A 22,677-nucleotide genomic window follows, 5' to 3' on the forward strand; every position below is an offset into this window, starting at 1 on the left:
GAAGAAGAAGAAGAAGAAGAAGAAGAAGAAGAAGAAGAAGAAGAAGAGGAGGAGGAGGAGGAGGAGGAGGAGGAGGAGGAAGAGGAAGAAGAAGAAGAGGAAGAGAAGGAGGAGGAGGAGGAGGAAGAAGGAGCAGCAAAAAGGCTGGGTACATAGCTCAGTGGCAGAGTGTTTAATTCCCAGGACCAGAAAGCAAACACAAAAAATCAAACCTAGAAGTAACATTTATTAAGGATCCGTTCTGTGCACAGGGCAGTAACTGTTTCATGCATCTATTAGCTCATTTAATCTTCTCATTCTTTGTTGTACATGCCATTAGCCTTGTTAATATTGTCATTTTGAGAAGCCTTGCAGTAAAGCCTGATGATCTTTAACCCAGTGTTTCACAATTTATTTAGCCCTGGGAATCTTCCTGGTGAATAATTTTTTTTGTGTTTTTTTTTTTTCCAGTACCAGGAATCAAACTCACGACCTTGCGCTTGCCAGGCAGGCGCTGTGCCGCTGAGCTAAATCCCCAGCCCCCAAGTGAATAATTTTTTTTAACACTGCTTGAGTGTTTCCAGCATACCGGGCATTGTACTAGAGATTTTGTATTAATTCATTTAATCCTCATTGCAATCCTGTCAAGAACATCTGCATAATTAATATATTCAGTTGTAAATGAAGCAATGGTGGCAGAGAGGTTAAGTACCCTGCCCAAAGCTACATAGCTGCTAAGTAACAGAGGTGAGCCACTGTGCCCTCCCAGGTGGGGATACCTGTGGCAACTTCTGTAGAGCAACACGTGTTGGCAAATTGGGCTTGAGTAAATAGAGGAGAGACCATCTCCTCCCCTGATGAATGACCTTAGTTGCTCTAAGTGCTTGATTTGCAAGTTCTCCAAGGCCCTGACAACCATCCAGTCCTCCTGAAGCCCCCTTTCATCTCCTTTCAAGTCTGAGCCAGGAAGCAAGGCTCCCGGTTCCCTCCTGCTGTGCAGGTGGGAGACACATTGCTCCCCGAGGAGGGCGGACCTCTTGCTGGGAGCAGAGAGCTGCCAGCGGGTGGAATGCGTAGACTTACTGCAACAGGGTGCCATTCACAGCACCCCCAGCAGGCCTTGCAGGAGAAGCACCTGGGAGGCTTACGCTGTAAGGATGCCCAGCCTAGCTCCATCCTCAGCAATTCCAACTTAATGGACCTGGGAGGGAGCCCAGGAGCTCCCTGGATACTCTTACTGTGAGCTGGGTCTGGGAGCCACTGCAAGTGAAAGCTCCTTATTTCAGAGGTGAAGGAACTTAGTGTGAAGGAGGTAGAAAGACTGCCCTGGATCAGCCCCCAAGCGTCTCGGTCTGTACTCCTGGCTGAATCCTGATGCAAGGGTAGAGCAGTGCAGAGCAGTGCAGAGCAGGGTTTGTGTGGCCCATGGGCCTGGGGACATGTGCCTACAGGTAGGACTACAGGTTTCCCTGTCCCAAGGGAGAGCCCCTTTGGGGGAGCAAATGCCCCTTGTCTCCTAGTGTGTATCAAGGCAGCACGGAGGTGCCTCGATGCCCTTTTGCAGATGCTGATTATGAATGCACTGTGTCTTGTAGCTCTTTCATAGCTTGTGAGAGGAGCAGCAACTTCACAAATGAGCCAGAGCCAACAAAGTGGTCTCAGTGGTTGTGTCTGTGTTTAGAGCAATGGAGGTCAGGCCCAGATTCAACCTTGGCCAAAGTGATAGCATGACCACCCTGGTTTGGATGGTCCTGCTTCTGGCGTCTTCCCTCCTGAGGTCTGTGTGCTTTGTGTGTCACTGCCAACCAGGGACCTCCACAAGGAGTCCCTGTCTGACCTCCCTCCATGAGAGGCCCTCTTTGCTCTGGACACCTTCTTTGTCCCTTCCTTCCAGCAGGAGAATGATAGTTTACTCTTAACAGGGAATGGGACATGCACTACATGTGATAGGGCTGGGGGCGGGCACAGTCCCACAGGAGGGATCTGCTGGCCTGGCATTGTCGGAGGGTGGTCTTTGTACCGATCACAGAGCATCTAGAACCTTCTCTCAGAGCCAAGCATTTCTGTTGCTGAAGGGTAAGAAACAAAGCCAAGAGTTGGTCAACTCCAGTAGATGAACATTTGTCCCCCTTTCCTTTGGGGGAAGCATTCCAAGACCCTTGAGTGGATGCCTGAAACTACAGTTGGTACAGAACTCTATATATACCGTGTTTTTTTTTTTCTATGCATATATGCCTGTGCTAAAGTTTAATTTAAAAATTAAGCACAGTAAAAGATTGAAAAGCACTAATAATAAAATAGAACAATTATGACAGTGTTTTTGCCTTCATTGTTGTTATTTTGTTATTGTTTTTTTCTCTTTAAAAGAAAAAAAAACAGTATACTTTAATAAAAGCTACTTAAAACTTATGAATCATTTATTTCTGAAATTTTCTATTTAATATTTTGGGGGCATAGTTGAGCATGAGAAACTTGAGACTGGGGAAAACGAAGCTTTGAACCCTCGCCTATGATGGGGCAAGGATTACCCTACAGCTTTAGATCTTCTGCCAAAGAGGCTGCAGTTCCTAAACTGGCCCCAGGGTGGGGTGAGCGCACAGAACTCCTCACCTCTGGAAGCCAGGCACCAGACCCTACAGGATGGAGCCCAAAGCCCACCCCAGTTTTGCTTTTCTCTTCTTCCTCTCCTCTCCACCTTCCTGTCCATCTTGGGACGCCATGCCCCCCCCCCCAGTGATGGCAAGGCCTTGGAAGTCATCCTGCGCAGCAGATTCTGACTTTCCATCTTCTTTCTTGAGAGGCTGTTCTCCCTCTTGCCTTTCTCTGGCGCCCAAGGCAAGATCAGGACGGCTTTCCTGGAAGGAGGCATTTGCAGCTTCTTGCAATCTTGGTCCAGGTGAGATTGCTGGAAGCCCAGATGAGTGAGGGAGGAAGCAGGGAGTTATTGTAGACAAGAGGCTTTGGGCAAGGGGCTTGGTGAGCTGTCTCTAGGAGCCCTGCCTGTTCTTGAGCTGCATCCTAAACCCCAAATGAGACTTTTGCAGCTGAGGCTTCTGCTGCATGCCACAAAAGTATCTACAAGGCAGAAAGCATAGGTTTTTCATTCTTGACATGGACAGTAGTTCTGTGGAGACCCATGGGCATTGATGTAGATTTTGGTTGCAGGTCTGGGAGGGGCTTTGTTCAGAGAGGTGAGACTCAGGGAGGAGACCTGGCCACTCTCCCAAAGCAAGAATCCATTGGGATTTTTTTTTTCTCTTCTCCTGTTGAGGCGGGTGGCCCGAGGGCTTTGTTTGCTGATGTGCCTGCCGGTCCCCAAGCTTCATGGTGCCCACCTGCTGGCAGGCCCAGAACAGATGGCCAGGCCGACTAGGGAGGGGCTGTGGGAGGCTTCGCCATCCCTCAAGTCATTCATGTGCCTCCTCCTCGCGCCCCCATGGCCCCAGACGGCTGCTGCTGCTCCTCCCCCAGCGCTCCACCCTCTCTCCCAGCTCCCTCTCCTGCAGCCAGATCTCTTCTCCAACAGATTGTTCCTGTGGCTGCTGCCAAAAACTAATTTCTCCATGCCTCTTCAGCTACTCTGTCTTTCTCCCTGTAAAGACTCTTTTTATTTGGGGTGGCGAAGCATGACAACTCCCAGGCTTCATTTGTAGCCCGCAGAAACATTGAACTCCTTTGAGTAATTGGATGTAAGGCTTAATGGGTGTCCTGGCTCCCATAGTCGAAGTGGGTAAGAATGTTGTAGGATCCTAATGTGACCCAGCAGAGCCGGTGACTGGGGAGGTATCGGCTCACAGCATCACACTGTAGAAGGACTCACTCGGGGTTCTTTCAAACATAAGCTCAATTACACAGAACTTAGACTTTTTATACAACTTTCCTACATATACACAGCATGTAGAAATTTTAAACAATTTAGCAGAGTACAGCTGGGTCTAAAAATCATATCCCAGGGCTGAGAATATAGCTCAGTGACACAAGTGCCTGCCTGACAAGTGCAAGGTCCTGAGTTTGACTCCCAGTACCCAAAAAAAAATCATATCCCTTCTCTACCGTGAAGATTTGGCATGGAGTCTATTCTAAACGTCATGGTTTCAGCTCCAAATTTTTAAGGACAAGTCCCAAAGTTGATTTGTCAATGACCTATGAATGCCTATTTAGTTTTCCAAGTTGAACACTTTTTTAGTGCTATTCAACTCTTAGATCATTTAGAAATAGCAAATACACACTTTTATGTATAGTTCTGATAGGTACAAATAAGCAAACCAAGGGATTAAAACAGGCAACCGATACTCTGATTATTCCTCTAAAGACTACATCTGTACACAGTCCTCCTACACAGGTATAAACACCTTTGCTATCCATCCATCCATCCATCATCCATCAGTCCGTCTGTCCATCCATCCAATAAACAAAGAGAGCATATTAGGCCTATAATCTTAGCACTTGGGGAGGCTGAGGCAGGAGGATCACAAGTTTTAGCCCAGCCTAAGCAGTTTAAAGACTTAGCAAGACCCTGTGTCAAAACAAGACAAGATGAGACAGATAAGACAAGACAAAACAAAACAAGATAGGGCTAGGAATGTACTAGTTCATTATGAAGACCCTGGGTTCAAACCTCAGTGCTAAAAAAGAAAAGAAAAGTAATACAGCATTTCAGAGAAAAGGCAAGAAAACTTATTTTCTAAGCCCTGAGATCAAATCTCTGACTGTGTCCTGTCAGGGAAAAGGAACATAGAAGGCTCCTGAATCCTTAGCAGAAAGTGAGCAGGGCAAGGATTGCATTTCATGTGCCCCTATGTCTTAGACCTTCAGAAATCAAACTTTGTTTTTCATTCTCTCTTATATAGTAGTCAAGATAGAGGCTATAAGGGATTTTTATGTCTAAAGCTATTTTAGTCCCTGTTTTTTGGTATCTTGCTATGAAACTGGCAGTTTGTCAAAAAGCAATTAGTGGCGCGTGACTTAACCAGCATCAGATGTATTTCTGTAGTGGGGCAGCAGGCAGGCAGCGCTGTAACTTGAGCACACAGAGGCTGCCTAGTGGCTTTGGGTCTCTCTCATCCTAATTTCTCCCCAGTTTGCATCATTCTCTCTCACTTGAGGTCCAGATAGTAAAATATATGCTTATACTATGATCTGATCTTTAGTACAAGATAGTAGAAGGATTTCTTTGACCAGTCAAATCGTTTCCTTTTAAATTGAATTTTCTCTTAATCAAGTTATATATGCACATGGCTCAAAAAGTCAAACTGCAAGATGGGGCTTCTAATGAGAAACAGCACAGGGCCACTCCATCCTTCTCTGTTTCAGATATATTCCCTAAAGATGAACACTTTTAATCCTTTTTGTTCTTTCTTCCATTAACTTACCTCTTCGTGCTAGAAATGGCGCATATGCATTCCTATTTCTTGACTCTGTGTGTGTGTGTGTGTGTGTGTGTGTGTTTGTGTGTGTGTTTAGATTCTACTGAATTCCTATTATGAAAGATATCCAACTCACTATTTGTTCGGTGCATTTCCTAGTTCTTTCCCTCCCAAAATACAAGGGGTGATAAGAATATAGTTAATGTTTTAAAAAATTTAAAAATTCATCGCAGTGAAAGACACACCGTCATGAATCTCCCTTTGCTTTGAACACATCCTTCCCGTCGTTCTTGCTGCTCTCTGAAGTGGTTCTGGATGTCCTTGGTGAGTGTTTTTAGTTGCACGGTCTTGGCTGCCATGCTGTCCTGAATCAATTCAAAGTGTTTATCTTTCATGGTCATTTTGACTTTGGGAAGAGCCAGAAGTCACATAGCGCCGGGTCTGATGAATAAGGTGCATGAGGACATGCCATAATGTTGTTTGACAGAAATTGCCACAAATCATTGGTCAATGAGAGATGATCAAAAAATACAGTGGGGTTTTTTTTGGTTTTTTTTGGAGGGGTGGTTTTGGTACTGGGAATTGAACTCACGACCTTGAGCTTGCCAGGCAAGTGCTTTTGCTGCTGAGCTGTATCCCCAGCCCCTCAAATACAGTGAATGTTTAAATTTTAAAAATTTATTACAGTGAATGTGTTACCATTAACCCCATTCAAAACACTGCCTCACATTTGGAACACACTTACCCCATTATTCTTGGCAATGTGTCTTTTACTGCAACACATTTTAAAAAATTCAAGCATTCCTTATATGAGTCTATCATCCTTTGTTGATATCATCCTTTCTGTCAGAGCAGTGGACAGTGATTGCATTATAACTACATAAATAAAATTTAAAGCTGAGCCAAGCACTATTCTCTGCTGGCCTCTCCTTTTTGTACAGCCTTTTATTTTCCATAGAGTTAATGATTACCTCTTTTAAAAAACAGTAGGCTTCTTTTTTCTTTCTTTTTTTTTTTTTTTTGCTTACTTTTTTATGTACCTATCAAAAAGTCATCCTTAAATTCTGACAACTAAAAATTTATTCAACATATTCATTGCGGTTTGGGGCTTGCAGATCTCCTTCCTGGACCCTGTTATTCTTCTGCTCGGCCTGGAGCAATTGTCCCTTAAATCTGCAGAGTAGCTCTCAGGCCTTCTCACCATCATCATCTCTGGCTTTCCAACATCAACCTTATGTTCCCTCTCACTCACTCTGGGTCTGGCTTGCTTTGCTTTGTTGGTGGAACATCACCTGCAGGGGCTCCTTGAGAAAGGGGGCTTGACGGTCAGCCTCCAGGACAACCCCAGATAATGCCATCTCCTTGCAGTCACAGCTGTGTGGTCCTTCTCATATTGTAGCAGAATTGGCTGATGTGACCAATAGACTAGGATGGAAATGGTGGTGTGTTGCTTCAGAGATTAAGGCATAAAAGCCTGGCTTTATCATGGAGGCTGTCTTTGGCTTGCTTTCCTGTATTTTGTCCCATCTCATCTCCTCTCTTGTCTTCTCTCCACTCCTCTTCTTTCTCTCAGATCACTCCTTCTAAGTGAAGCCAGTTGCCATGTTATGAGCAGACCTGTTATGGTATAGATCTAAGGTGTACCCCCAAAGTCTCCTGTGTTCAGAGGTGGGGCTTTTGGAAGGTGAGTGGACCATGTGGATGCTGGACTCATCAGAGGATGAACCACTCCTGAGTCCATAGTTGGATGTGTTGTTAGGAGGTTGGGTCTGGTTGGAAGAAGAGGATAACTGGGGATGTGACCTGGAAGGGTGTATTATTGTCTCTGACTCCTTTCTTCTCTCTTTGCTCCTTGGTTCACCTGGTTGAGCAACTTTCCCCCACCATGTCCTTCTGCCATGCTGTTTCTGGCTTGGAGCCAACTGAGCATGGACTGAATTCCCTGAAACCATGAGCGCTGTCTTTAACATGTGCACATCAGGTTTTATGTCTCAGCAGCGAGAAAGCTGACTAATACAAGTGCTATGTAGTGAGTTGCTGGAAATTCCATCCAACATCCTTGTGAATGAGCTTGGAATTGATCCCTCAGCCTCAGCCAACCTCAGCAACCCCTCATTGCTCCCTCATGAGACGCTCAGAGTCCAAACCACCCAACTAGACCAGTCCGAAGTTTTTGACTCAGAAAATATATGTCCATTGTTTTGAGCCACTAAAACAAATCTTTATGTAGCAACAGATATGACAGATGTAGATTTTTTTGAACCCATGCTTATCTAAGTATGCACTTATTATGCCCTCACTTGTGACTGATGATTTGACCATGTCCAGAATTTTATTCCACTGTTGGGAATCTTCTTCTCTCAAAATTTTGAAGGCATTCATTCTTCCCATGTGGATGTTGGTGTGCACATCCTTTCCCTACAAATTTTTAAAATCTTCTCTTCATTACAGCTGTCATGAAATCCCACAAGACTATGCCTTGGAGTGAATCTTTTATAATTTGTTGTATTTTGCATTCAGTGAGACCCTTTCATCTGGAAACTTACGTTCCTTATTATTGAAAGATGCTGCCCCACTAGGTTTTTCAAATTATATTGCTTCTTTTGCTCTTGTCTCTCTTTCAGCTGGTCCTGTTTTTCAGACAGTCCAATTTTCTAATTCCCTTGGCTTTTTTCTTTTCCACGTCTTTGTTGTTTTTATCTTACTTTCTGTGTGATCTTTTACTCCTAATCCCTTTATTGATTTTTTAATTTCATCCATTGTATATTTAATTTCTAAGAGCTTGTTCTATTCTCCAAGCATCTTTTTACACCCTTCTGTTCTTGTATCATATATGTGATATTTATATCTCGAGTTTCTGAGAACTTTACTTATTTTCAGTTCTCTTCTACTTCTTGCTTGTCTATTTCCTTCAGATTCCTTTCTCTTATTTTTCTTTATCTGTGGTTCAAGGTTTTTGGCAGACGTTCTTGGTGATCCATGGTTAATTATATTTAAGAAAGAAGCACTAGAATGCTTTTTGGGGGGTTCATAGTACACAGTGACTGTCAGAGGGTGAATTCATTGTATATGTAAATTTGCATAATGCTTTGTTAAAGAACCTCCCAATCTTCTCATTGTTTTCACTGAGTTTTTGTTGTCCCAAGAAACCCCAGCCTGCATTTTGAAGTTCTATAACTCTGGCTACTAGTGATGTTAGAGCCAAGTAGAAGATGACTTAGGTTTTTACTGTGCAGTACGTAAATGTTGATTTAATTTTCCTATTTGTAGTATTGTACTACATTTTCATCTTGTAGGAGAACTGATATGCCCAAACCTAGAGACTGAATGTTTCAGCTAATTCGTAAACTTTATAAAAAAGAAAACAAAACAACAATGAGAAAGAAGAAGGAAGAGGAGGAGGAGAAGGTGGATGAAAAAAAGAAAATAAATGGAAGTAGAGGAAGCTACACAGCATATGGGAATAGATCTAAGGATCTATTTGTCGTAAAGTCAATCAACTATCCTCTTTTTTCCAAACTGGCTTGGAGTTTCCAGTTCCTGGATATGTTTGGAGTTCTGCAGCTTGGTTGGACTTTCTTTCTGTTAGCTTTATCTATGTAGCCACCTTTTTCATTTTCTCTATTCTGTAAAGTCAGTTATCTTGGTGGTCATTGTCCAACTTCCAAAATTTTGTTGTCATTTTCTTGTTTGTTGTCATTTTTTATGTCATTTTCTTCTTTTTCTTTAAAATATGTGCTTTAAAAATTTCTGTGCTGTAATTTTAGAGTAGTTTAGAAGAAAGAGGAGACATTCACATGTGTCTAATCTGCATATTTAACTAGGTGCTTTAATAGGTATTTTGCATTTGTGTTTTCCTATGTTTTGCTTTGATGTGTATGTGAATGTTTTCAGTTTTTAATTATTTTTACCAGTGAAGCATTGTCAGCCTGGTTAACTTGGGAGGGTGTTATGGTTTGTGTCTAGATGTCCCCTCAAAGCCTCATGGAGTCATAGGGTTTTTTTGGAGGTGGCTGAACCTAGAGTTTGTGATTGATTTGTAGTGCAATACTGGGAGTATGGGTGCTGAGCTTAGGGATGGGTGATTGCTGGATCAGTCCACTGATTGGATTGGCTCCACCCTAATCCTAGTACACTGGATATAACGTGAGAGACAGAAAGAGGTTTCCCATGCTCTCTTATTACTTTTGCTATCTTTTGCTGCCATGAACTGTAGCCCCTCCACCATATGCCACCCTGTCTTGGAGCCGGCCAGTTATGGACTGAACCCTCTACAAACTGTGAGCTAAATAAACCTTTCCCCTTTAACTTTGGGTGTTGGGTATTTTGTCTCAGCAATGCGAAAAGTAACTAAGACAGAGGGAGTTACTGATTTGTTAGCCAAGTGTTCTTCAGTTCACACAGCTCACTACTTGGTCCTGGTTCCCACTCTGAAGCTTATTTGTTAGGCTAGTAGTGGTGGGGATGGTGGTCCAGCCTACAGTGGGATTGCATTGTGCCTATCTATTCATTTATACTGAATTGGCCTCTGCAGAACAGAGGGAATTGGGACCATGACCAGCATGGTGGAATAGTCCCCTAGATTTGTGGAAACAGTCATTTCTTTCCAGTCAGGGAATCTACATAGGGCAGATAGCTGTCTGTTGTCCTTCTATGCCATATGATGTAATTGACCACCTCCCACTTTTTGAAGCTGTGTCTTCCTTAATCCTGCTCCTAGATTGCCAGCTCCTCCTCTTGTATTCTTTTCTTACCTATCTGCCCCCTTATCTATCTATCTATCATCTATCTATCTATCATCTATCATCTATCTCTCCATCTATTCACTTAACCTAATCTAATCAACTGAATACCTGCTTTTGTGCCAACTGCAGCCTGAATAAGGCAGAAATACACCTGTCACAATATATGTCCAGGGGCTATAACAGTAGCCCATGGGAAGAGACTGAAGCCAGATTAGAGCTGGAGGGGGAGGAGTTAAGAAGTCTAGAGCATGGGTACCTAGGCTGAGAATGGAAGGGTGAATCAGAGACTTTATAGAATACAGAAGGAATTAAAAATTGTTCTGAGTAGTGGGGCACTGAGATATGCAAAGGCCCTGAAGCAATGAAGAGCCTGGTGGAAGAAAAAGTCACTATGATTGGGTGATTGGGCTGCAGGGAAATTGGGAGCGGGAGGGGAATGGCAAGAGTTGAGGTTAAGGAGGTTTGTATCGTCTACTCAAGGAATCTGAAATTTATGCTGAAGGACTGATGGACAGGGGATTGGAAAATTTCAGCAAAAGTGTGATGTGATCATTGACTTTCATGGAGATAATGGCCTGAATGTGGGAGAATGGATCACAAGTGGATAACACCGGTTGGAGGAGGAAGGGTACTTATAACCTTATTGGAGTCTTTCTGGAGAGAGCTGTCAAGGGTTTGGACTGTAGCAATGGGTGTGCAACACAGGCTATAAATCTGAGAGCTTTAGGAGGGAATAATCTAGAGCCCCCAAGGACTCACTGAATTTTAGGGATAAGTGAGCCAGAGACAAGGATTCCTGGATTCCTGCCTTCATTGAGCAGATGGGTAGAGGCATGAGGGGAGGTGCACACAGCGGGCAGAGGGAAGGATTTCTGTTTGGATTATACTGCATTTGAGATGCCTAGGGGACAGCTAAAGACAGGTGCAAAAAATAAATGCGTTTATGTGTTTAGATATCTTGGGAGGAAAAAGGGTGACTTCGACATTTGCATTATTAGCTTCAGACAAAGTGTATAGGTGAGAGAGAGGAAGAAATGTGAAGGTCAACATTTGTGAGATAGGCTCTCTGAGAGAGGACAGTGTGAAACTTATAGGGAGGCTGGCTTCTAGAAGAGGGGAACTGGAAAATGAATGTGGGATTTACCACCAGGAAGTTGCTGGGGCCTTGAAAAGAGGTGACAGCTGTCATGGGTGAAGAGGTGGTGGAGATGGCAAGTGTAGTCAGTTCTTTCACCAGCTTAGTTGAGATGAGGAAGACAGTGATGGTTGGCTAGAAAAAGTATATGGTTGAAGAGTTTCGTAAAAGGTGGTCAGTGTTATACATACATAATGATATAGGAAGAAATTTAAGAGGTAGGGAGAATGGTGGAGTTGGATAGTATCTTGGTTCATTTTTCTGTTGCTATATTAAGATACTTGAGGCTGGAAAATTTATAAAGCAAAGAGGTTTGTGTTCACTTACAACATCAAGCAGCCACATCTGGTAAGGGCCTCATGTTGCACCAGTCTGAGGTGGAAAATGGCAGGGCAGGTGGGAGAGACAAACCAGGAGAAGTAACCTTGCTTTATAACAACCTGCTTTCATGGTAATGGGTCTTGTCCCATGGGAGCAAGATTTCTCTCGCTTTTGCAAGGTAGCATTAATCCATCCATGAAGGCTCTAACGCTGTGGCTTGGATACCTGACACTAGGCCTTACCTCCCTACACTGCCACCCTGGGGAATGAATCCTCAGCATGAATACTGTGGGACAAACCACCCTCAACTACAGCAGACAGTGAATGGGCTTCTCTTGCACTGTGTTTGGGGGAGCTGGTAGCGACTGTGAAGTGATAGCAACCACTGCAGACAGGCATGTGTGGGTATGGGGTGTATGAGAGGGGGAGGAAGAATTTGAGAACTTTCTTTTTCAATTCAAGGATGATCCATACAGCAAACATTTTTCCTTTTTTGCAATGCTTTGGATTGAATGTGGGGCCTTTGAACTGAGTTATATCCCTAGCTATTTTTAAATTTTGATACAGGGTCTCACCAAGTTGCTCAGGTTGGGCTCAAACTCAGCCTCTCAGAGTGCTGTATTTAGAGATGTGTATCAGTCAGTGCTCACTAGAGAAACAGATTTAATATAAGACACATATATATATTCCTATATCTACATCTATCTAAATCTATATGGATTTACAAGGTAGCTTTGCAATGACCACCTGCAGAGTCAGGTGTGGAAGAGTGCAGAAGGGCTGTCTAGTGCCAGGGATATAGCTCAGTGGTACAAGTGCCTGCCTGGCAATCATTAGGTTCTGAGTTCTATTCCCAGTACAAAAAAAAAAAAGAAGGGCTCTCTGCATGCTGCAGATTCAAAGGATCCAGTCAAAAGCTGAAGTCCTGGAGCTCACTCTAGATTTCCATGGAAGTATGTATCAGAAAGCCAAAGGATCTGTACTGGAAGGTTGAAAAGTCTGGGCTGGAAGCCAATAGATGGATGTCCAAGGCAAAGGCAAAGAGTGGAGCTCCTCCGAAGAAACAGGAGTGAGTCTTTCTTCTTCTTTCCATTTTTTATTCCATTCAGACCACAAGCCTGTTGGTTGTTACAATTCACACCGGGGGTTGGTCTTCAGTAAATCCATTCATCAACACCTAGAACTATGCTAAACCAACCAGCTGGGTGTTTCTTACTCAGATTGGCACAACAGATATAGAGGAAATCAGAAACCAATGACTGGAACTTTCTGAAATGATAGCAATAGAAGTGAAAAAGAAATGGAAGAGGCTACAGAAAAAGTAATCTCTAAGGTGCAGAAGGAAATGACAATCAAAATGAAAAGACATTTGCCAGGCACAGTGGCACATACCTGTAATCCCAGCACCTGGGATGCTGAGGCAGGAGAATTGCCATGAGTTTGAGGCCAGCCTGGGCTACATAGTGAATTCAAGGCCAGTCTGAACTACAGAGTGAGACACTGTCTCAAAAAAAAAAATCAAAGACATTAAAGCAGACACACATAAAAAACAGAGGAGCTCAGGAAAATCATAGAAATCATGAATGCCCAACACAGGAAAGCAAGGGAATCCATGAAATAGATCCAAACAGATATCCAGGAGATTGAAAACTCCACTGAAAGTGTACCCAACAGGTTGAATGAAGGTAAGGATAGAATATCAGATCTAGCAACCATGAAAAGAAAGATATCTTTAAAATAGCAAGAAACCATGAAAAGTCAATCCAACAGCTACAAGATGAAACAAAGAAGAACAACAGAAGATTGATTGGAGCTCTCTTTGGTCTCGGTGACACAAGTGAGATGAAAAAGGGAACATCATCCTTTGGAAAGCATTGTAATAAGATGCCTATGTTGTGCCACTGCTGCTGCTCTAGGGCCTGGCACCTTCAGAAGCTGACCTGTGGCAAATACAAGAGAAAGTATAACTGGAGTGCAAAGGCTAAAAGGTGAAATACCAGTGGAACTGGGCAAATGAGGCACCTAAAAATTATGTATTGTGGATTTAGGCATGGATTCCACAAAGGAAAAACACCTAAACCCCAGAGACCAGCTGTTGCAGCATCCAGTTCATCTTGAGAATTTCAATGATTTCTCAAAATAAATGTTTTGGTTTTAAATTAAAAAAAGATTGATTTGAGTCAGCAGAGAAAGCTGGAGATAGCACAAAAGACATTAAAACCTCTTAACAGAAATAATGACAGAAAACTTCCCAAACATTGAAAAAGACTTTGACATGCAAATAAATGAAGCATATAGAACTCCAAATAGCTGTAACCAAAATAAATCGACACCAAAGCATATAATAATCAAGATTTCAGAAATTCAGGACAAGAACAGAATATTAAAAGCATCTAGAGAAAAGAAACAAATCACCTATAAAGGAAAACCCATCAGAATCACAGCAGACTTCTCAACACAAACCTTCAAGTCAAGGAGAGCTTGGATTGAGGCATGTCAAGCCCTTAAAAAAATCTTTAATGTAGAATGAGGTACCCTCAGATTGGCACAGTAGTTAACTATCATGAGATATGAGCCACCATGCCTAGTGAACAAACACTTTCTGACTATTTACTCAGTTCTAGACATAATTTCTTGCCAGGGAGAGGCAAGAAAATGAAAGAGATGAAAAGCATAACCCCACCCTTCAGAGAGCTCATAAAACTGCAGGGCAGAGAGACACAGGTGGGATCCTGCCTCTGCCTGGGGTGGGTAGAGTCAGGATGTCTTCACCAGGGCATAGAGGGTAGTTTGATACAGAAACAAAGCAAGTAGGGGAGAGGAAAGGCAGGTAGGACCAAGGTCAAGCTTTAAAGGGCCTTGTGTTGTGAGTTAAATTACACCCCCCACCCAAAGATTCACTGATGTTCTTAGCCCTGGTTCCCATGAATGTGGTCTTATTTGGAAGTAAGGTTTTTGCAGATGTGATCAAGTGCAGAGGCAAATGACGACTACCTGAATGAGAACAAGCAAAGGCTGTTCAGAGCTCAGTGGGCAGTGGGGGTGGGGATATCCACAACCACCATTTATATTTGGCAGAGAGTCAAGGGCAGGCAGAGGAGCAGGAAAGCTGTACAATGGAAAGAAGGAAGCTTGGCCCCAGCCAGCAGCTGTTGGAATGGGCAGGCTGTTGGTAGCATCCTGTGTGACTGGCTAGGGGAGCATATCTGACTTCCTCTGCTTAGCCCTATGTTGAAAGCAGGGGCAGTTAAGGAAGCTGTCACTACTAATCAGGCCCTGACTGTTTGGGGTGTTTGCAACAGGGGTTATTGTTTAACTTCTTGGACTGGCTGTAGAGAGTGGGTCAGAGTTCTATTTTTGTGTATGGTCTAGTGTTGTCTTTGGCTGTGCAGCTTCTTGTGAGTTAGAGTGAGGCTATTAGCATTGGTTGTAGCACAATCTAATCTCTAAGAAGAGAAAACAGAGCCGTAGGCACAGACACATAAGGGAAGGCTGTGTGACCACAGAGGCAGAGATGGGAGTGACACAGCCACAGCCAAGGGTGCCAAGGGTGAGTGCAGCTCATCAGGAGGCTTGAGGAAGCAAGGCAGACCCTTCTCAGGACCTGCCCAGGGAGCATGGCTCTGCTTATACCTGTCTCACACTTCCGGCCTACAGAACTATGAGACAAGAAATTTGTGTTGCTTTAAGCCACCAGACTGTGGTACTTTGGTAGCAACAGAAAATAAATATAGTTGGCTTTCTGTATATGAACTGGGGATGCAAGGGGGTGGATGGGTGAAAGATTCTATACATGTGGTCACTTAGGGTTCACCAGGGGACATCCCAAGAATGTTGCTACCTGGTTTCTTGTAAACATCTGGGAAAACTGGGGCTTCTGGGGAAGGGGCCAGAGAATCTGGAATTCAGAAAGCTTGCTGGGCGATTCTCAGGCTCACTGAAGTCCCAGAACCTTTTCTTTTATGGGAGCCATGGGAGAACTTGAGGGAAGGAAGCAATAAATCAGATGATGCCTAGACATTTTATCCTATGGGATAAATAACCTGTTTCTTCAACAAGTATTCTACAAAGAGTATAAAATGAGATAGAAGGGGAAATCTGAAGCTTAAAAATGTCTGAGAAAATCATAACAATCAATTGCAATGTGTTCTCCTTATCCAGAATGATTTAAAAAGTATCCCACTACCTCTGAACTTCAGTTGTAGGCAGAGTTCAAATTCTTACCTGTAGGGCTCCTGGGCTCTATGCAAACCAAAGAACACAGCAGGACATCTGTGCATACGTCCCAGAACATTCTCTGAGGGTTACGAGAGCCAGCTACTCAGATCTCACTGATGGTCTCAGGAGGCCTATAGGAGGCTGGACTAGGATGAGAGGCAAAGTGCCCCACAGAACCTGAGAAAGGGACTTGAGCCCAGTGGGCAGTGGGTGCCAGGGACAGCAAGAGGCTAACCCACCAGACCACTGCTGACTCAACTCCTACTCACTACCTTGTTCCCTTCTTACGTTGCCTGTACACTGGAAAAGAGAGGGTAACAGTGCAAATGGGGAGTTGCATTACCAGTGTCAACATCCCAGCTTGAGTCTCCACCACAGACAAGCTGTCAGTTGACACTACTGACTGAGACAGAGAATCACAGCACAGCTTAGTGGTCTATAGGAGCTAAGTGAGAGTGCCATGGTCCAGTGGTAGTCACCAGCTGGGTGGCAGTGGACTGAGGACAGCAAGATGACAAGGGCTGAGGCAGAGGAAGATGCATCAGGAGTAGTGGGTACTACAGGGGACAGCTATGCTCGAATGTAAGGAAGCCCCCCACCCACCTTCAGGAAACCCCTCGAGACAATGCAAGCTCTCTCAGGGACATTTACATTGTTCTCAGAATATGTTTGGGAGGAGAAATCTTAAGAATAGACTAAATATTTCACTGGTAAGGGCTCAGAAGATTAATATTTTGGTTATAAGTATAAATGCCACAGAGTCGTGTTTATCTTCAAAAAGATTCTGCAAGTCAGGCTTTAGAATTCTCAGCTCAAGGCTAAAGAAACTGATGCTCTGGATAGAGCTTTGCCCCAGGTTGTCTGGTTAGTGAGTTGCAGAGTCAGGTGTGACCATCTCCAAATCATATGTGTCCACTCTAGGTCTCAGGAATATCTTTCTGTCCTGCCAAGATACAAACAACCCCCCTCTTTTGTACAATAAGCTCATTTTGTCGCAGGTCCTTTCCAGTTGGTGTTTCCTTGTCTGTTGTCACCTGTCTGCTGGTCCTCAGGCATTATAGCGCACAAAGATGGTCTGGGAAAGGTCCAAAGCCCATAATTTCCTATTTAGGGCATGAGAGTCCAGGGATCTGCCTTTATTTTTTTTTTTAATTATGGTTAAGAATTTTATTATCAAAATTATTACATCTCTTGTGAAAGTTCAAATGTTACAGCAAGGTATAAAAACTCCACTTGAGAAAGAAGTGATACCTTCTTCCCTTCCAAGAGTCCCCCCACCACCACCCCCAGGAGGTCTGATCTTGATGGCACCCTCCCCACACAGAGGGCTGGGGTCTCTGCCCATGCCAGGCAGGGTGAGGGCCACCTGCCCGCTGGCCTCACCCCTTGGTTAACAGCCAACAAGAGAAGGCAAACCCCAGCCCAAGTGGAGAGACATTTACATCCGTTTTATATAATATACAAAGAAATCAGCATCCCAGGCAACATGATTTCCACTTCCAGTGCTCTCCCAGAAGGATGGGTTTGTGAGGGAAACAAAAAGAAGAGTACTCTGCTGAAATCTCAGCATTAAAAAAAAAAATCTCCCCTCATTTGAGCAAACACCTGATTTTCAATTTTGAAAAGTGAAATTTTGTAACAGTCACATAGAAGGAGAGAAGACTGTGCATAGGATAGCTGTAGGACAGGTTGAAAAGAAAGGGAAGCAAGAGGCTGAGGAAAAAGAGAGAACAAATTAGAAGGAGGGAGACTCAGTATTATCTTGTCCAAAAGAAAAGAAGTAAGGTCTGCTGCAGCACCAGGGATTACACCTGTCCTATATTTACTACCCCTACCATGGTTATAACTGAATACAAAATTAGATAAATAAAAACGTGCCAGATATTACAGTCAACAAGTGAAAGAAATAAGCTGGCAATCATATGGAATTTATAAAGACTGTGTAGTCCACCTGGGCTGGCTCCAGGGTACCTCCAGGGGTATACAACAGGCACAATGCACTGATGGAGAGAAGCCAGTCTGCTCTTGTCTCTCATCCAGAACAGTGTTAGGGGTGTGGGTGGCTTACTAACTCTCTCACCGGCCCAGTCTCACATAAGCATCTCCCAAAGAAAAGTGGGGCAAGCCCACACACAATCAGTCTTGTCGGTGCCACTCCACAAACCTATCTTCCCACTCTTACCCTGCACTCACGAGTATGTGCTCCCCGATCATGGAGGTGATTCTACTCATGGGATCCAACTGCTGATTAACTGGGAGTAGAAAAGAAAATACGAACAATTCCCAGACCACTTGAGATCCTTCCTTATCAAATTTATTGCCAAAAGATGTGATTGATTTTACTGGGAATCACTTTTCATTCCACTTGTGTGTACTTACTCTATGGGTTTGGAAACTGTGAAACAGTTTGGGAAGAAGGGTTGGGATGGTAACATCTGGGGGTTAATCTCCTCAAGTAATCTGCTCCCAAATAATCAAGAGCTGACCATGAGCTCTTTTTCAGAAAGCCAGGCACCTCTCAGTCAGAACAAGCTCCAAGCTTTACTCTCCCTGCCCCCAGGGATCTGCTTTTAAACCAGATCCCGAAGCAGTTTCTCTGAGGTCAGTCCAGTTTCTGGTATGCAGTAGGCAATTAGCATATAACTAGATGAGTTGTGGTTGTATCAGCTCCTATTAGTAGGTAGGGTCCAGCCCTTTTCTTTCTTTTCTCCCTCCCTCCTTCCTTCCCTCCCTCCCTCCGGTTTAAACAACAAACATTTATTTCTCATAATTCTGGAGTCTGGAAAACTCAAGATCTGGAGTCTGGTGAGGGACCACTTCCTGGTTTGCAGGTGGACAGTTCTTGTTGTGTCCTCACATGATGGACAGCTGTAGAGATCTTCTCTCTCTTGCCTCTTTTTATAAGGGCACTAGTGGTATTCATGAAGGGGCCACCTCATGTCCTAATCACCTCCCAAAGTGTCCACTTCCAATTAGCAATACATTAGGGTTAGGGCTTGTGCATATGACTCTTGTGGACACAGTTATACATAACACCAGCCCAGCAGGAGATTGAGGTATTTGGCCAATTTCTGGAGAGAAGAATGGTGGGGAGGCAGAACTATTCCTGGGTGCTTTCTTATCCTTTCCTTCCTAGCCCCAGTCCCACCTTTGCTCCCCTTTTTGACCGTGCTGTTTGGAACACGTCTTCTCCTAAAACGCAAAACAGAACAAGTTAAATATTTTTTAATTACAAAAGAATTGCATGCTCAACAGAGATAACTTGCAAGACCCAGAAAAGTGCAGTGCAGAAAACACTGAAACACACACCGTGATCCTCTCCCTCAGACCCAGCCTCTGTGGATACGCTGTGTAGCTTTCTGGTCTTTTCTGTGCATGGTTGTAGCTTTGTGCAGATGTATCTCTTCCTCTGAGCACGGCCAGCAGGTTGACTGCCTGCCTAGCCTCCCCTACTCTCCACAATGCCCCTCTTGAGTGCTTTAGGGGACAGCAGCCCTCTCTGCACAGCCCAGCAGCTGGCCTGCTCCTACTCTTGCGTGCTTATTCCAGAAGAATCTCAGTCTTAAGGCGACACCTTCTAAATTGACAGCTCGGGATATTCTACTGACATCTGTTAATACTCCAGTTCCTCCCTCCTATCCTTTTTCTCCCCACCTACAGTAAGGACTAAGGTGTGGTGTCTTCTATGTTAATATTTAAAAACTTTGGCATAACCAGTGAATTCCACTCCTAACCGAAAACCAAACAGCTCTGTGGGTGTTATTTCCCTGTCTTCCCCTGTCTCCCTGCAGAGGTGTCCTCCTGTCCAACCTCTTGTTAAAACACTGAGGCAGGCACTCTCTCCCAGCCCTCTCCCAGGTGCTCAGTATCACCCTGTCATAGCAACTGGAGGGAATTATGATTTTATTTGGGGATAATAAACAGGACCTGCTTGGAACTGGGAACAAATCATTTTCCCATGCTAATGCAATGTGTAACAAAGACCCGTGGGGCTGAGGAACAGGGCGCCTCTTCTCAGCACATTGATCTTTTGACAGTGCATTTTTCAAATTATCCCAGGGGCATCAAGGCAACAGCAGCTGCTGAAGAGATCCACCGCTGAAAGATTTAGAAGTGTGGCCCCTTCTGTTTAATTAAGAAATCATAGGGTTGCAGGAAGCTGGACAGGGTGGCTTACATATTGTCAGTGAAAATCTTTCTTCACATTGTATGCATAGTTGAAAGCGCCTTTGAAAGTCCTATGTTTAAATAAACCCAGTGGAGCTGGCAGAATGAGTTTTTTTTGTACCCCTTCACTACTAAGGCTTGAACCCAGGGTGTTACACATGGTAGTCAAGGGACACATAAGTCAGCTGCATCTCTAGTTTTTTAAAAAATTATTTTGAGACGGGGTCTTGCTAAAAGTTGCTCAGGCTGACCTTGAACTTGCTATCTTCCTGCCTCCACTTCTTGAGCTCTTTTTGGATTTTCAATTCCAAAGTACACAGACATTGGGAAGATAGAGACTAGGGAATAGAAGTGTTTGCTGGGCACTGTTGCATGCCTCACCCAATGATGGTACTTTGGGAGCAGAATTCCATTTAATCCTCAAACAACCCAGCAGGTGCTCTCTCCCTGGAGAAATGAGCTCTTTCCCTGTGTTGACTCCAGAGGTTAATAACTTCCTTAAATTCTCCCAGCTAATTAATACAGAATTGGAATAATTTTGATGCTAAAACCCAAGCTCTTTATTTTTCACCCCATTTTATTGTGATGTAATTAACAAATGGAAACTGCGTACACACAACATGTACACAGTGATAATTTGATATACATATTTGAGATGTACTAAAATAGGTTAATGTTAAAATTTAAATATATTACAGTACAAGACACATTACCCTTAGTCTACCTTAGAATATTCCTCCTCACATCAAGCACACTATTCTCATTGTTCTGGCCACTTTCAGAAGCAGTTCTGGAAGTTCTCTTTCGTGAATGTCTGTATTTGTGCTGTCTTGGCCGCTGCATGGTGCTAGACACAATGAATAAGGTAGATGAGGACAGATTGTAATGGTTTTACAATGGTGTCTTTCCATGGGGTGGTGCTCAGTAGCAGCATTCACCATATTTTTTTTTATCACATTTCATAAAGACATGGAAGAGGACTTCCAGAACTTCTTCAGAGAGTGGCAAGAACGATGGGACACATATGTTTGGAGGGAGGGAGAGAAACCTTTTACTGCAGTAAATTAAAAAAATGTGAATATGCACTATATATTTGTCACACCTGCCACATCATGAAATGGTTACCACAACCAAATTAATGCACACATCCGTCACCTCACATAGTCCTCATATCAGAATGTGGTGAGAACACGTAAGAGCCACTTCCTTCCAAAGCCCAGCCCCTTTCCCATGCCCTTGGTCCTTTTCTCTGGTCACAAGGGAGCCCAAGGAGAGACAGCAGGCAACGCCAGACATTCCAAGAGAATGCTACTATCTCCAGGCTCCTGGAAGGGTCCAGCACCATGGAAAGTCCTGGAATGGGGCTGCTTTTCCAGGATCCAGGGTTGAAATAGGGCACAGCTCGTTGGGGCTCCATCCAGGATGAGGTGAACTGCTTGGGGGAGTGGTGGCAAACAGATGACCTGGGTGTCATGTCTGCTTCATCTTGCTGACCATCTGGCGCTAGGAAAGTGTGCCCTAGGCTGGAAAGGAGCCAAAGAGAGGAGGGAGGAGAAATTCAGATATCCTGAACTTCTTTTTTTTTTTCATTCTTTTCCTACCCCGCTTCCAGATGATGCTGGTCTTCTGAGTCAACTGTGCTGGCTTTGCTGGGCTCTGAGAATTATATCTTCATGTGGTGACTGATTTGTCTCACCTCTACCCATTGCTGAGTCACCCTGATGCCCCATCTGTGCAGGCTGCTGTTTGCATATGCTAGCACCAGGCTAGTGTCCAACCTGCTTGTGTTAGTTACTTTTCTCTCATTGCTGAGACAAAGTACCTGACTCCCAGCATTAAGGAAGGAAATGTTTATTAAGGTCACAGTTTGTGGAGGTTTCAGCCCATAAACAGCTGGCTCCAAGGCATGGTGGCATGGCTGAGGAGCAACCATTCATAGCAGCACAAGGCAGCAAATGCAACAAGACCAAAACAAAAGGAGTGTGAGGCTACCTGCCCCAGGGTGGGTGTAGCACTCATACCCATAATCCCAGCACTAGACAATGAATCAATCACAAACTCTAAATTTAGCCACCTTGGAAAAACACCACCCTCATGACATATATGTCAGCTGCACAAAACAACACTGCTGATGACTGCAGGACCCAGAGTGACCACCTGCTGGACAGCAGCTTTGCCAAGCAGTGCCCAATGGGCTTCCCACTGATCTGGCTTCAGCTGCTGAGTGCCTTGCAAAACCTGGCAAAGCAGGTATCTGCCACCAAGCTGCAGAAGCATTCCCCAGAGTGGCTCAGAGACAGCTCAGCTCTGTCCCTTGAACTGATAAACAAATAGGCTGGCATTTTGGCTAAGAGGACATTATTAATTGTCCCGCTGTGTGTGATCTAGGCTGGACACATTTGAATTGATAATTTTGGTGCACCCTGGGAGCAACTGCACTAGACTTTACAAACTTTTTAAAAAATATTTTTAAAGAATTTTTAAAATGACTTCTTCACTTTTAAAAATGATTTCTTAAATGTTTTGTGTCTGGATGTTCCCCCAAAGCCTCATGCAGTCATAGGGGTGGTGCTTTTCTGGGGTTGCTGAATTTAGAGTTTGTGACTGATTCATTGTCTAGTGCTGGGATTATGGGTGTGGTGGTACAACCTGTAATCTCAGTACTCCAGTGGGGTAAAGCAGGAGGATCACAAATTTGAGCTCATCCTGGGCAACTTAATGAGACCTTGTGTCAGAATACAATATA

The 22,677-nt window shown here is 44.0% G+C and overlaps 1 protein-coding gene and 1 pseudogene across 2 annotated transcripts in view; one reads left to right on the plus strand and one right to left on the minus strand.

The window, feature by feature from the left end:
- Sstr2 (somatostatin receptor 2) overlaps positions 1-22,677 on the minus strand; it is a 62,681-nt gene that overhangs the window by 10,063 nt on the left and 29,941 nt on the right. The window contains exon 2 of one of the 2 annotated variants that reach the window (XR_263682.1): positions 20,978-21,454. The exons of the other annotated variant lie outside the window; for it this stretch is intronic. The gene's annotated coding sequence lies outside the window, so the exon portion shown is untranslated. Of the gene's footprint in view, positions 1-20,977; positions 21,455-22,677 lie in introns of those variants that run through there. 2 annotated transcript variants of the gene reach the window in all.
- LOC102017980 lies at positions 13,389-13,664 on the plus strand (annotated as a pseudogene).

This window comes from Chinchilla lanigera, unplaced genomic scaffold, assembly GCF_000276665.1.
Source record: "Chinchilla lanigera isolate Chin_1 unplaced genomic scaffold, ChiLan1.0 scaffold00077, whole genome shotgun sequence".
NCBI classification, from domain to species: domain Eukaryota; kingdom Metazoa; phylum Chordata; class Mammalia; order Rodentia; family Chinchillidae; genus Chinchilla; species Chinchilla lanigera.